Here is a 12,647-nt window from a genome sequence, read left to right on the forward strand (position 1 = left end):
AAATGATACTAGGTCAACTGTGGTAAGTCCATGTGGCATATCAGCAACAGCTTCTTAGTATCCCTTCTTCTTCCACATCTTGGCCTAGAATCTTAGTAGACAATTGCCAGCACATTAACAGCATCTTGTGTCAAGATCCTGAATCTCTTTCCTACGCTCAAACAGAAATGGAATTTGGCAAATAAAGTCCCCACGCCCTAGCCTCCAGTGGGATGACTCTGTGGCATGTCCCAACTGGCTCTGCAGAGGTTCCTCAAGCAGGATTGGCCCCTATTGCCCACAGTGGTAATCTGTTCATTAGCACATCTATATTGGTTTACACTTTTTTTATTCTCACTTTCCAACTTGTGCTATCTAAAATGATATCCTAGGGACACCTGGATGGCTTAGTCGGCTACACATCTGACACTTGATCTTAGCTCAGGTCTCGATGTCAGGGTTGTGAATTCGGGCTCCATACTGGGCTTCACTCGGGGCATGGAGCCTACTTAAGTAAAAAATAAATCAAATCATCTCCCAAACAAACTACCTGCACTCAATTCCTTTACCCAGGGTCTGTTTTGGTAGAAACCCAAATTAAGACAAGTACCATATTAGACAGCCCCACCAATGCTGTCTCCAGTGGAGTGGGGGGGGGGCGGTTTCCCAAAGGAAAAACAGAGTCCAGACTCCAAAAGAGAAAACATGTTGGACAGAGTAACAAAAGTTTTCCATCTCACGCTGGTAGATCTTAGCCTTCTCTATATAGACATCGCACTTTAGAATCATGACGCAAAGTTTTGTCTGCCCAACAAAGTCGGTATGAATCAATTCCTCTTGAAATCCTCAAGGCCGGAGCCGAGATACTCAGACAAAGGAAAGTCTGACGCAGACACTCTAATGCACAACAGGAAGGCCCTGGGGACCTGTAAATCAGGTAGAATTACTGCTGTCATGGAGAGTTAATGGGAATATATCTGTCCATCTCATCCCCCATGATGAGTGGGCATCGGAGTGCCCTCATCACCATGCAGCCCCTCAGATCATTCTGCAACATGTCCTGGGTACCGAACAGCCTGGAGATTATCTAACCTTATGGCCTGCACTGATGGTCATTCAAAGCACAGAATACACTTAAGAATTCATGACATTAAAAATGGACCATAAAATCAGGATCAAAGGGATTAAACTCTGAAATCCTCAGGAATTCAGCAGGAATCTGCCTTGGCCTCTGTCTGATTATCCAATATGGGGGAGCTGAGGCTGCTAAGGAGAATCCTGAAGGCTCAGACCCATTCTAAAAAGTGTGGCCAGAATGCCCACTACTCACCTGGGACACAGAATGCCCTGAGCATGCAGAAATGTTAATGCCCCAACCCCAAAGAGCTCATAGACAGACCTATAAACAAATAATTATGGTATAAGCAAAATGCACGTACTCAATAGATATTTGTTCAGTTATATTTATGTTGTATTTATATTAATTTCTTGCTCCCACATCTCAGGGTCCGCTGGGTTTTAACTAATCAAAGCAGGGTTGGATTCAGGTGTGCTGAACTTGTCTGTCCTTTGCTGGGATGAGTTAAACTATGGTTAGGACATTTGTATCCTACAGGAATGACAGGAATGCATGAGAGTCAGCCCCACTGCACGAGTACATTCTAAGCTTCTGCCCGAGTCATGTCCACTAACATCCCAATAGCCAGAGTAAGATCAAGAGACAGGAAAGTACACTCCATCCACCGTGAGGCCATGACAGATGGGTGAATAATACTAGCAGAAGGGAGATGAGACTATAGGGCCAATAATTCATTGATGAGAAACAGGCAGCCTTAGGAAGATCAAGGAGAAGGAGCTATGTACAGAATCATACACAGGTCACAGAAGAGCTGTAATAAGAGTGAGAGAAACCCAGTCTAGCTTACCTATGTAAGGTAATGAGGGTTTTCACATCTCATAAAGGTTTCTCCTACCTTAATAAAAACCTATTCCCAAACAGACTGAGGCTGAGCTATAGATGTCCAACTGCTGGACCAAGGGGCCCACAGGCTAACATTCTCTCAGTTTCTTTTTCTTTATCCTCAGATCACTGTCACACCTAGGATGACAATGGTGGTCATCTAGGGAACAATTTCAAGGAAACAAGAAGAGTTTCAAGCAGGTGGTGAAAACAGAAACCAGGTTACAGCAAATTAAAATCATGAGGACACTTTTATTTATTCTGGAATTTATTCCGGATTATACTTGAAATGAGACATTTATTCTGGAATTTACTAGAGATGAGAGGTGAGAAAAAGGAAGAGAAGGCATTTACACATGCTTTTCCTTCTACCTGAAGTATTTTCCACAGATTTCACAAAGTGGACTCCTCCTTAGCATTCAGATATCAATTCAACCGCCACCTCCTCAGAAAGACTTACACTAACACCCCTCTCCCCATCTAGAGCATCCCTACCCCACCCCACATCACTTTCTAACATACACCACTATCTTCATTGCATTTATTAGTATCTAGCTTTTTTCCCCCTTGTTGTTGTTTATTGATTTGCTTATTATCCATCCTCCTCACTAAAGTGGGTTCAGGTACCTTTGTTCTGTGTTGTTCACTGTTATCCTGGTAACTTCAAAAGTTTCTGGAACATGGTCGGTGCTCAAAGGAATTGTTGCATAGAGGAATCAATGATGAATCAATGAGCAACTTCAAAAATAGTGAAGAAGAGAAAGTAGCAATGATGAAGGAGAGGAATACAGAAAGAAGAAGCAAGAGTGGTAATACAGGGAAAAAATGTGAAAAAATTGAGAAAAGCATAGAAAGCAGTTAAAGAAAGAGAAAGAGAACTTCAGAAGGAAATTGCACCAGAAACAAAAGAGTTAAAATCTGCAGCTGCTGCCCTGACACTAGGTGTCTGAAAGGGGTGATCAAGGAAAATAGTGCTTAACAAGGGTCTGGTATCTTATTTGCATCCCTTTATCCATCAAAATCTGACCAAAGAGGCATCAAGTTGGAAATTGCCACACATTTTGCATTCTTCCTTTGTGCTGAAAACTATTACAACAATAGCTCAGAACTAGCCCTGCAGGAATAGGAAGGTCAAAAGACAATCTGTTTCTTGTAAATAAATAATAATAAATTACCATGTTTGAATATACTCAGGAATCCCACTGTGCTTGGAGTGCCACTTTGGATTAGAATCCCTTGCTGACAGCCTAGGACCTGGGGCTCTGAAAGTCCCTGCTGTTCGCCTAAACACCATCTCCCATTTTAATTCTGGCAAATCACCGCCTCCTCTCCCCATTTATTCTTTTTTTTTTTCCTCCTTCTGAGACTCCTACTGGAATTCTAATACTTCAATTTACTCTCTTTTCTTCCACCGATTTATCCTTCCAATTGTTGTCTGGGAGCATTCATTTCACTAATCTTTCAGTTCACTAATTTGTTCTTTAGCTGTATTCATTATGTTGGCCGACTTCTCCGTGGACAATATAAGTGGCTTTCATTTTTTACAATATACTTTTCATGCCCAAAGAATGTGGCTTTCATTTAATTTCTTTTACAATACATTTTGCATGCCCCACAGTCACCAAATAGTTCTTCAAACCTTTTTTTTTTTTTTTAAGATTTTATTTATTTATTTGACAGAGAGAGACACAGTGAGAGAGGGTGCGCAAGCAGGGGAAGTGAGAAAGGCAGAAGCAGGCTTCCACTGAGCAGGGACCCTGATGCGGGGCTCCATCCCAGGACTCTGGGATCATGACCTGAGCCGAAGGCAGACGCTTAACGGCTGAGCCACCCAGGCGCTCCATCTTCAAAACTTCTTATTCCTATTTTATGTTCTGAGAATCTTTGCTTATTTCTCTCAGGATATTCATTTTCCTTAACTTTTTAAAAAGTTCTAATCCATTATTTCTGCTTCTTATGGCATAAGTTGTTTAAATCAGTGTTTTGTTATATTTTCCTGTGAACTCATATTCCTTTGGGACTGTTTGATATTTTGGCTGTGAAGATAAAGGGTAGGGGGGAGCAAATGGAGTTGGAGGAAACATCCTTGATCCAGCTTCATGCTTCTACTGGTAAATTGTGTCATGAAGACAATCTCCAGGTGTGCTCGTAGTCCCTTCCCTTCCTTGCCCCCTCCTCTTCTGGGAATGGGCCAGATTATAGGCTGCAGACAATGCTGCTCTCCATGGGCTTCCACCCTTTGCTGGGATTGTCCAAGGGCCCGTTTGCTTGCCTGCAGTGCTTGTCACTGCTATCCCACCCCGCACACCCCCTACACACAGAAGCACAGGGCCGAAGTGCTGTTTCCCTGCTCTGAAATAGCAAAGTGTTGGGGAGGAGGCAGCTCTCAAGTTCTCACCCTGCCTATCTGTCACCTGTGGCACCCAGACCTCTCTTTACACTGCCATATTGACACTCAATCACTTTCTCCCTCTTTAAATGATGTTCATAGTTTTAGTTAGGCTCTAGGATCCATGAATCTCTCCTCCCTGATGTAGCAGCTCTGGGATTAGATTCAGGAAAGAGCCAGGAGTCTTTATTAATTCTCCACCTCTGCTAATCTATTCTTCATGCATAGACTGGCATGTAGGCACGCACACATAGACACACAAGAAAACATAATATTGGGGACTTCATGTAAGCGTATTTGCAGGACAAATTTTTCTTGAAATGCTGCAACAGTGGATAAGCCTATCTTAAATTTTGATAGAAATTGTTCAAGTGCCCTTCAAAACAGTGTACCAATTTGCACTGTCAATCTCAGGGCCAATTTCCCTTGAAAAACTGTATACATGGGGTATTACCAAACAATTCAATGTTTACAGCAAAAATGTACAGGAAAAATGACATTGTTCTTTCAATTTGCTATACTTTCATTATGAGGAAGATCGAATTACTTTTTTTTGTTTGTGCATTGTACCATTTCCTAAAATAGTTAAAAAGAGGGCTTGATCTGATTATCTATCATATCTATCACCAAAGTGATGTGTGAAATAATTTCTGGAATACACAGCTTATGGGAAAAAAACAATGATTAATAAATACAAAGAAAAATGCTCTAGTTATAATTAAAGAAATGTGAAGTAAAACAATACATACAATACCATTATTTTTTAACTTTGTATGACTTGCAAAGACTTAAAAATTTAATAACTCCCACGGTTGGCAAAGTCCCAATACTGCTATGGTTAGCACTAATTCAAATAAAAGTGATGACCTATGTCACATTCTCTTGCCCCAAATTCTTTCTTTCCTACTTTCTAATTTCTCAAGCTACTTTAAAGGTAGCATTAAAATCTCTTGCTACTACCTAATTTCTTATTTCCCCTGAACTAGACACTCACTGTCCCTTAACTCTGGGTGAGAAATAAGACAAGGAGAGAGAGAAATCAGCTAAATTTCCACTGGCCAATGTTCGGCCTCCAAACGTGACACACAAGGGATCCCGTAGTGTCTTAATTCGGGTTTTCCTAAAAGCAGCCTCTGAGGACTTGGGTGCAGGGAGTTTATTTGGGATATAATACCTGGAAGCAACAGTAGGGGACGGTGGGAGTGAGGCAGGGAAGGGGTCACCATCACTGGAAAGCAGTTCTGAGCTAGTTCATGCTGTGGGCAAGTGGAGCTCAACGCCATGGGTGATCCTTCAAGAAACAGTACTGTATCTCAGAACTGCCCCTCTGAAGGACAGGAGGCAGGAATCTTCGTTCACTTCTTCCCATCCCCTCTCCATGGAGGGTTACTTGAGGCTGTTATCTTCCCTGCTTTTCAGGCTGCCCTTGAGGTAGAATGCTGGTGGTGTCCACAAGGACTACCCTCCAGCACTGAAGCTGTTATAGAGGTAGGCCGAGGGCATGGAGTGGGGTGCACACAGGCATGCACCCAGTCCTTATACTGGCCCTCTTGTCTTGTTGCTGCGATTAGGGAAAAGCCTGTGTTGAGGCAAGTTCCCCTAGTTCTAGTGAGGCCTTCTCTTTTCCAACATAGTAATTCCTTTTTTTTTTTTTTTAAGATTCTATTTATTTATTTGAGAGAGACACAGCAGGAGTAGGGGGAGGGGTAGAGAGAGAGGAAGAAGCAGACTCCCAGCTGAGCAGGGAGACTGACACAGGGCTCCATCCCAGGACCCCAAGATCATGACCTGAGCAGAAGTCAGACACTTAACTGAATAAGCTACCCAGGAGCCCCAGAATAGTATTTCCTAAGGTCGCAGAGAAACTCTTAGATGACTCTAAGAAAAATTTAAGTGAGGTGGGAATGTCTTAAGCACCTTAAATAGATTTCTTCTCTCCCTAACCCAGGCCCTGAATCTGAGGGTACTAATTGAGGTTCTGCTGATACTGTAAATATATGACCCACACTTGCTAAAACCATCTGTAACTACAAAATAAGGATCTGGAACTCAGGTTAAAAGCCCTTGATGTCCATTGTAATAAAGTCTTCCATTTTGCAGAACTTTCTGCCTCTAAGAGCTGACTGTGGCCTTAGGGGCCCCATCAATAACATCTGCTTCTTTGTTCCTTTTCCTCAAGTGCTAGTCCTTGTGTGGGATTTTTAAGACTTCCCAGCCAACCCTCCATGTGTTAAAAATCCGGGACATCAGTCACATCTTTCTTCCCCATATGGATTCTTAACCAGTTTGAGGAAAAGAGGCAAGGAGCCAGAGGAGGATCAAGAGCAGAATTAGTTTTATTTGAACAGCTGGATTGGAGAACATTACAGGGCTGCCCTTACAAATCCACATTTTGCAACCAGCACGATCCAGATTTACCCACCGAGTTATAGGCTGAGAAGCTGAAGCAAACAGAGAAGAGCCTACCTGGTCTTAACAAGGAGAAAGGGATGCCAACCCTTCTTGCACCTGGGAGGAGACAGGTCTAAGCAAGGAAGGGAGAGAGGGGACAGGGAGCAGAAAGGGAGGGAGGGAAGGAGAAAGTGCGGAAGAGATGCTAGGAGGAAGACCTCAAGCAAAAACAACAGGAAGTACACAAGAGTGCCTGGTGGTTTGCCCAGCAAGGAGGTTAAGTCAAGCTTTGCCCAAATACAAAAGTTCCTTCCTTTCACTTTATTAGAAAGCAGAAGTGTTAACAAAACTACATTCTCTGAGGGCCAAAGGGGGGGAGTAAGGAAAATAAGAACAGTACCCACAAACCACCTGCTGCTAATTTCTGTTAGACCCTGAAACTATACTAAAGGGTACAGCCATCATTAATGGAAGGTTTTGTACATAAAGAACCTATTTGTATAGAGTTCCAAAAGGCCAAAATCCCAGGTGTGAGGTCCCAGGTAACCTGTCTCCTCATGTCACTCAGCACTCATAGAAAATGATGCAGCTTCCTCTCTTCCAAAATTGCAGGCCTACCTGGACATATCCAGGCATCTGGACCCACCCACCAACTCTGAGCACCAAAGACTGCCTCTGAGAAATCATTTTTTACTGCAAGCCCATTCGTGGGGGAATTTGTCACGGCTGCTAAGACAATTGTATTCTCAGCACACACCCTCATGCCTTTGGGAAGCCTGACCACAAAATGAGTTGATTTTAACTGTGTCTTGCAGGGAATGCACCTATTTTTAGCAATTATCTTTGGAGTCGCTGAAATAAAAGCTTCTGAAAATTAATGATTCTCACCAGGGTGTTGGCTTCTTTAGATGCAGAGCTGAACTGCACAAGACTAAAGAAAAGCCAGGCAGAGGGTATTAAGGCAAGACTGGTTTTTCCAAGAAGAGAATGTAGAAAGGGTGGTGGTGCCGGCTAAGGGAAAGAGCTCTGGACCTGGAGTCAGGAAATCAGAGTCTAATTCAGGAATTTGGTGTTAAGTCAGCCAATGCAAGAGGGAAGACATTCAAAGGAGAGGGGAAGGAATCTCAGGTAGGATAGAGAACTATGTCAGAAAACAAGAGATGACTAATAAAATATGAGTGGAGGTGATATTTGTCACTTCCCGGATGAAGCAGTGAAAAGCACATGCAGAATTATCTTCCACCCTCAGAACGGAGAAGGCTCCACTTTCCCTTTAGAACCTACCAGAAGGCAGAGTACCATTAGCTGGGGCCCCTGAGCAACCATATGGAGCTGAGGATCGCTGGCAACAATGGCAACATGGCAACAACGGAAGTTGTTTGTTATAGCAATATCCTAGTTTCTTGTAGATCTCCTATCCTAAGTCCCCCAAAGGACTTTGAGAAAAACTGGGTTTTCCATTGCATATGGGATTGAGATTGGCACTGGTTCTATGCCATACCCTTCACTGTTCTCTGTTCTGTGCCCAGGGAGGAATAAGCTCCCAGATTGAATCACCAGGTATCCCATACCTTCTGCCCCTTGGATGGAGGCAGCCAATGACGTGTGACAGCAAGAGCTCAAGGGTAGGAGGGGAGAGGAGGTGGGATGCTTTGTTCCTGGCCCTCAGCTGGGCTCTACTCTGGCCCACACACCATGGCCACTCCTGGCTGCCTGGCTGACCCTCTCCTACTTCTAGGGTTCTTTCAGGCTCTGCTAATACTGCTTCTTCCTTCCTGCCTTTACCTCTTGGTCCTGAGGGTGGTAACAGCCCCCCATTGCTTCTACTCCTGCTTCAACAATCCTTACAGCTCCCCCATCCTGCCCACACTGCTATAAAGACAAGATGCCATTTCCTCCTGAAACTCCTGTTTATTTACAAGGCAACCATCAATTTTATTTAAATTCCAAAGGGTGAGATAAACCCAGCCTGCCACAGGTCTTAGGAGCACCCAGGCAGTGGACATCTGAAGTACAAATAATTATTTCCAAAAAATTGTTCTGAAGGGGCCTGGGACATAGGAAGCTTGCAACACATACGGATCTGAATAGGGAGGAAAGCAAGCTTTTGTTTCAGTGAGACGTCCTGGGCCTCCACATCTGTCCATTTTACACTTACTTGACTTTAAAGGGAGCAGACTGTCCTCGGTTGAATTGAGCCATAAATCAAGGCTACTAAGATACATTTAGAAACAAATGTCTTGTGGATTTTATCCTGGCTCTAACAGGATTTTCAGGATGGGTTGGAGGGAACGTGAGGTAACACTAAACTCCTGGGGATATTCTTTCTACTTTCCTTAGACGTTCTCCCCTGATTGGGTAGGGTGGGTGCCCCTCAGGCCCCTCCCTCTCTGCAGCCAGCAGGAGCCTCACTTCCCCACACTGAATCTGAGAATCTCAGAGCTCTTCTTCCCTTACCTCGATCCCTCTCAGCCATGGAGTCAGGCCTCCACACTAGGAGCTGGCAGCATCCAGTAGGCAAAGCCAAATCACTAGGATTTGATAGAAGCATAAGATTTCCAATCCTGTTTGATGAGTAGGAGGGGAAGTGAGGACCTAATCAATATCAAGTTAACCTAGGAAGTGATGCCAGATGGGAAACTGATGCAAATGGGTGAGAATGAGATATGTCCAGACACAAAGCAACTCCAGGGGACGCAGTTCAAGTACAATGTGAGTGATGGCCCCTTTGCCCCCAACCACCAGGCTGGGCAATGTGGTGCCTTTGTTCATCCAGTTCATCCAGAAGTCAGCTCAGCAAAGACGAATCTTTGCAGTTTTTCAGACAACCGTGGCAGCTGCCCTCTGGACTTTCACAGACTTCCCAGGTTTGCTTTTAAGGCATGGCTCTCTGAGTCAGGCTTGGGATAGGCTGGATTCTGCTATAAGGTTGGAAATTCTAACAGGAGCCACTACAGCTGCTGATGGGTTAACAGGTCAGGACACTTCATGGGGTTTACTTAATCCTGAGTCTCCTGACATGACCAAACAGAGGGAAAGAGTGAAAGTTACTATCTGCAGAGATTTATAAATATACAACCTAGTGCATTTTTTGACTCAAGATTCAGACTATTAACTAGCTTTTAAGCATCAAGAGATAGGAAAACATGGTGTCCAAGAGGCCAAATGCTTAGATCTCAATCACACACCTATCACTGACTAGCTGGGTGACCACTTCTTGGACAAACTACTTCACTCCCATGCCTTGGTTTCCCTATGAAGTAGGGATAATATGAGGACCTTCTTCATAAGACTGTTGTGTATAGTAGAGGACTGTATGTTTGGTGCCCAAAATAAGCACATAGGAAGAACTGTGTAAGTACTTTTTATTCTTCTGTCTGAATGGCTCATTTGAGCTCACACTCAAATGTTCACAATGGAGCTCACCCTTTCCTTTCCCTCTAAAACACAAAATTTCTGTAGGCACACTGAGTTACTGATCTTGCAAATAACTTCACCATTTCCCCAGGGACTAAAACCCACCTCTTAAGACTTCTTGCCGCCTCCTTCTACATCCAGCAACTGATTACCAAATACAGCTACTTCTGTCTTTGAAACATCTTATATGTGTCCCATCCTCTCTGTAGCCCCCTGCCATGGCCTCATTCAGACCCTGAACTAGATCCTCTGAAACAACTTCAGGATTTATGACCCTGTTTTCAGCCTCATCCTGAATCTTCATCCCCATCCCCATCCGATCCTTCACGCTGCTGCCAAAATGATCTTCCTAAAACAGATCCAAGTGTGTGTGTTAGGCAGGCTACACTGGGCTATGCTACACAGCAAATTCCAAATCTCAGGGGCTTCACACAATGAAGGCATATTTCTCTTTAAGTAACAGTCCAATACGAGTTGCCTGGCTCTTCTCTGAGCTGTGTCTGTATTTGTAGCTATACCATCCACAGGCCATGTCCTGGTATTCTCAACTCTGATCTGAGGATCACTTTATGGTCCTAAAGAAATCAGCTTGTGTGGGTTATAACTAGCAAATTTTGCCACATTAGAAATTAAAATAGGAAATATAAAAAACTGTCTTTTTTTACTATTTTTTCATTTAAAAATAATAGTAACTCATTACATGGTTATATAAGTACATTTATAAAGAATAAAATAATGAAACAAATAGGTAAATAGAATGTTTTGCTCCAGAACAAAAAATTTAATAAGAGAGGTATTGTTATTTTTGCAAACGTTTTTAACATGACTTTAGAAAAAAAAGGGCTGGATTCTCTTATCTGCTTCTATTTTCAATCTATTGTGATAAGTATGTTGGTTGAAGTAGATGAAGAAAATCTAGCCTCCACAGATGTGTAATTGAAAAAAGAAGAATTGAAAAGGGAAAACGTTGTAATAATGTTTTCAGATAATTGTGGATATTCTTTTTTGAAACTATCCCAAAATTTGACAAGTGCTTATTTTCTTGAAGGTTATTTGTGATGTAGAATATGAAATCCTATCAATGAACTTTTCATACCCTGCTACCTTAAAACACACTGGTCCATCATGCAGTCTGAGGGATGTTCTACCTGCATGACTTTGCAACACCATGCACTGATCATTTGGAAAATGATGGTTCACTGACTTATGCAGATTTTCCAAATGTTGGCACATTTCATTATACAACATTTTGAAAAAATCACATCAATTAATATCATCAATTTCATCAAAATGTCTCTAAGAATTGGAAAGTTGTCAAGCTCATGGTAGCAGATAAGAGTTTTTAAAGACCCTCATTTTCTCCTGGGAGATGTACTTTATCCACTGCAACAAATACTGCAAATATTGTCAGTTGCTTTCCTTATAGTGATAGGTTCACTCCATTCACTCTCAAGAAAGCTTCTGCCAAATACGCAAATTTGAATAACCATAGTCAGTCATTGTTTTAAATAATTTAGATCATTAAAAAAAAAACACTATATTTTCCAAAACAAAAATTTAGTAAGGGGAATGGCATTATTTTACATTTTGAAAAATCCATTTAATCTTGGGCTTGCAACTCAATTGCATTTTCTCAAGATAGTCATCATACCTTGGTTTGCAGAAGTGCTTAATGCATACATCCCAATTCATCACACAAATTAATAATAAAAATACTTGTACGTAAGGCTCAGGATCTAATAGAATGAATAATTTTTACTACTATGTCAAGGATATTTATAACTGGAGCTGGCATTCTTTTTTTAATTTAGTTTTATTTATTTTTTATTTTATTTATTTATTTATCTGAGCAGGGGGAAGGACAGAGGGAGAGAGAGAGAATCTCAAGCAGACTCTAGGCTTGGCATGGAGACCTACATGGGGCCTGATCCCACAACTCTGAGATCATGACTTGAGCCAAAAGCAAGAGGCAGACGCTTAACCAACTGAGCCACCCAGATGCCCGTGGCATTCTTCTTTTTAATGCAAATGTGAGCAATGAACAATAGAGTGACCAATGGTGTAGTTTTGGTGCCACTGCCCTAATTCATGCTTAAGTGCCAGTTTTATCATGAACTTGTTTTAGCTTTATTTTGAAACACTTCAGCTTTATTTTGACTTTAGTTTGATTATGAAAATAGTTTTGAACTCACAGATCTCCTTCACGGTCCCAGAGATTGGTTTTCCACACTTTGAGAACCTACTGGCCTACCCTACTCTTATTTATACAGTATTTTACATCTCAGCTTAATAAGCCTCCCATCACCCAGGACAGCGTTATTCAAAGTTGTTCCGGTTGAACTGGTACCTGTTCACAATCCACAACAATATGAAGAAATTGGCAGTGAGCATTTAGAAGTGTTTATAGAGGTGCGCCTTGTGGTCAATTAAGTCAATTAAGCATCTGCCTTCAGTTCAGATCATGATCTCAGGATCCTGGGATCAAACCCCACACTGGGGGGCAGGGAGTCC

Source organism: Meles meles, chromosome 21 (genome assembly GCF_922984935.1).
Source record: "Meles meles chromosome 21, mMelMel3.1 paternal haplotype, whole genome shotgun sequence".
Taxonomy (NCBI): domain Eukaryota; kingdom Metazoa; phylum Chordata; class Mammalia; order Carnivora; family Mustelidae; genus Meles; species Meles meles.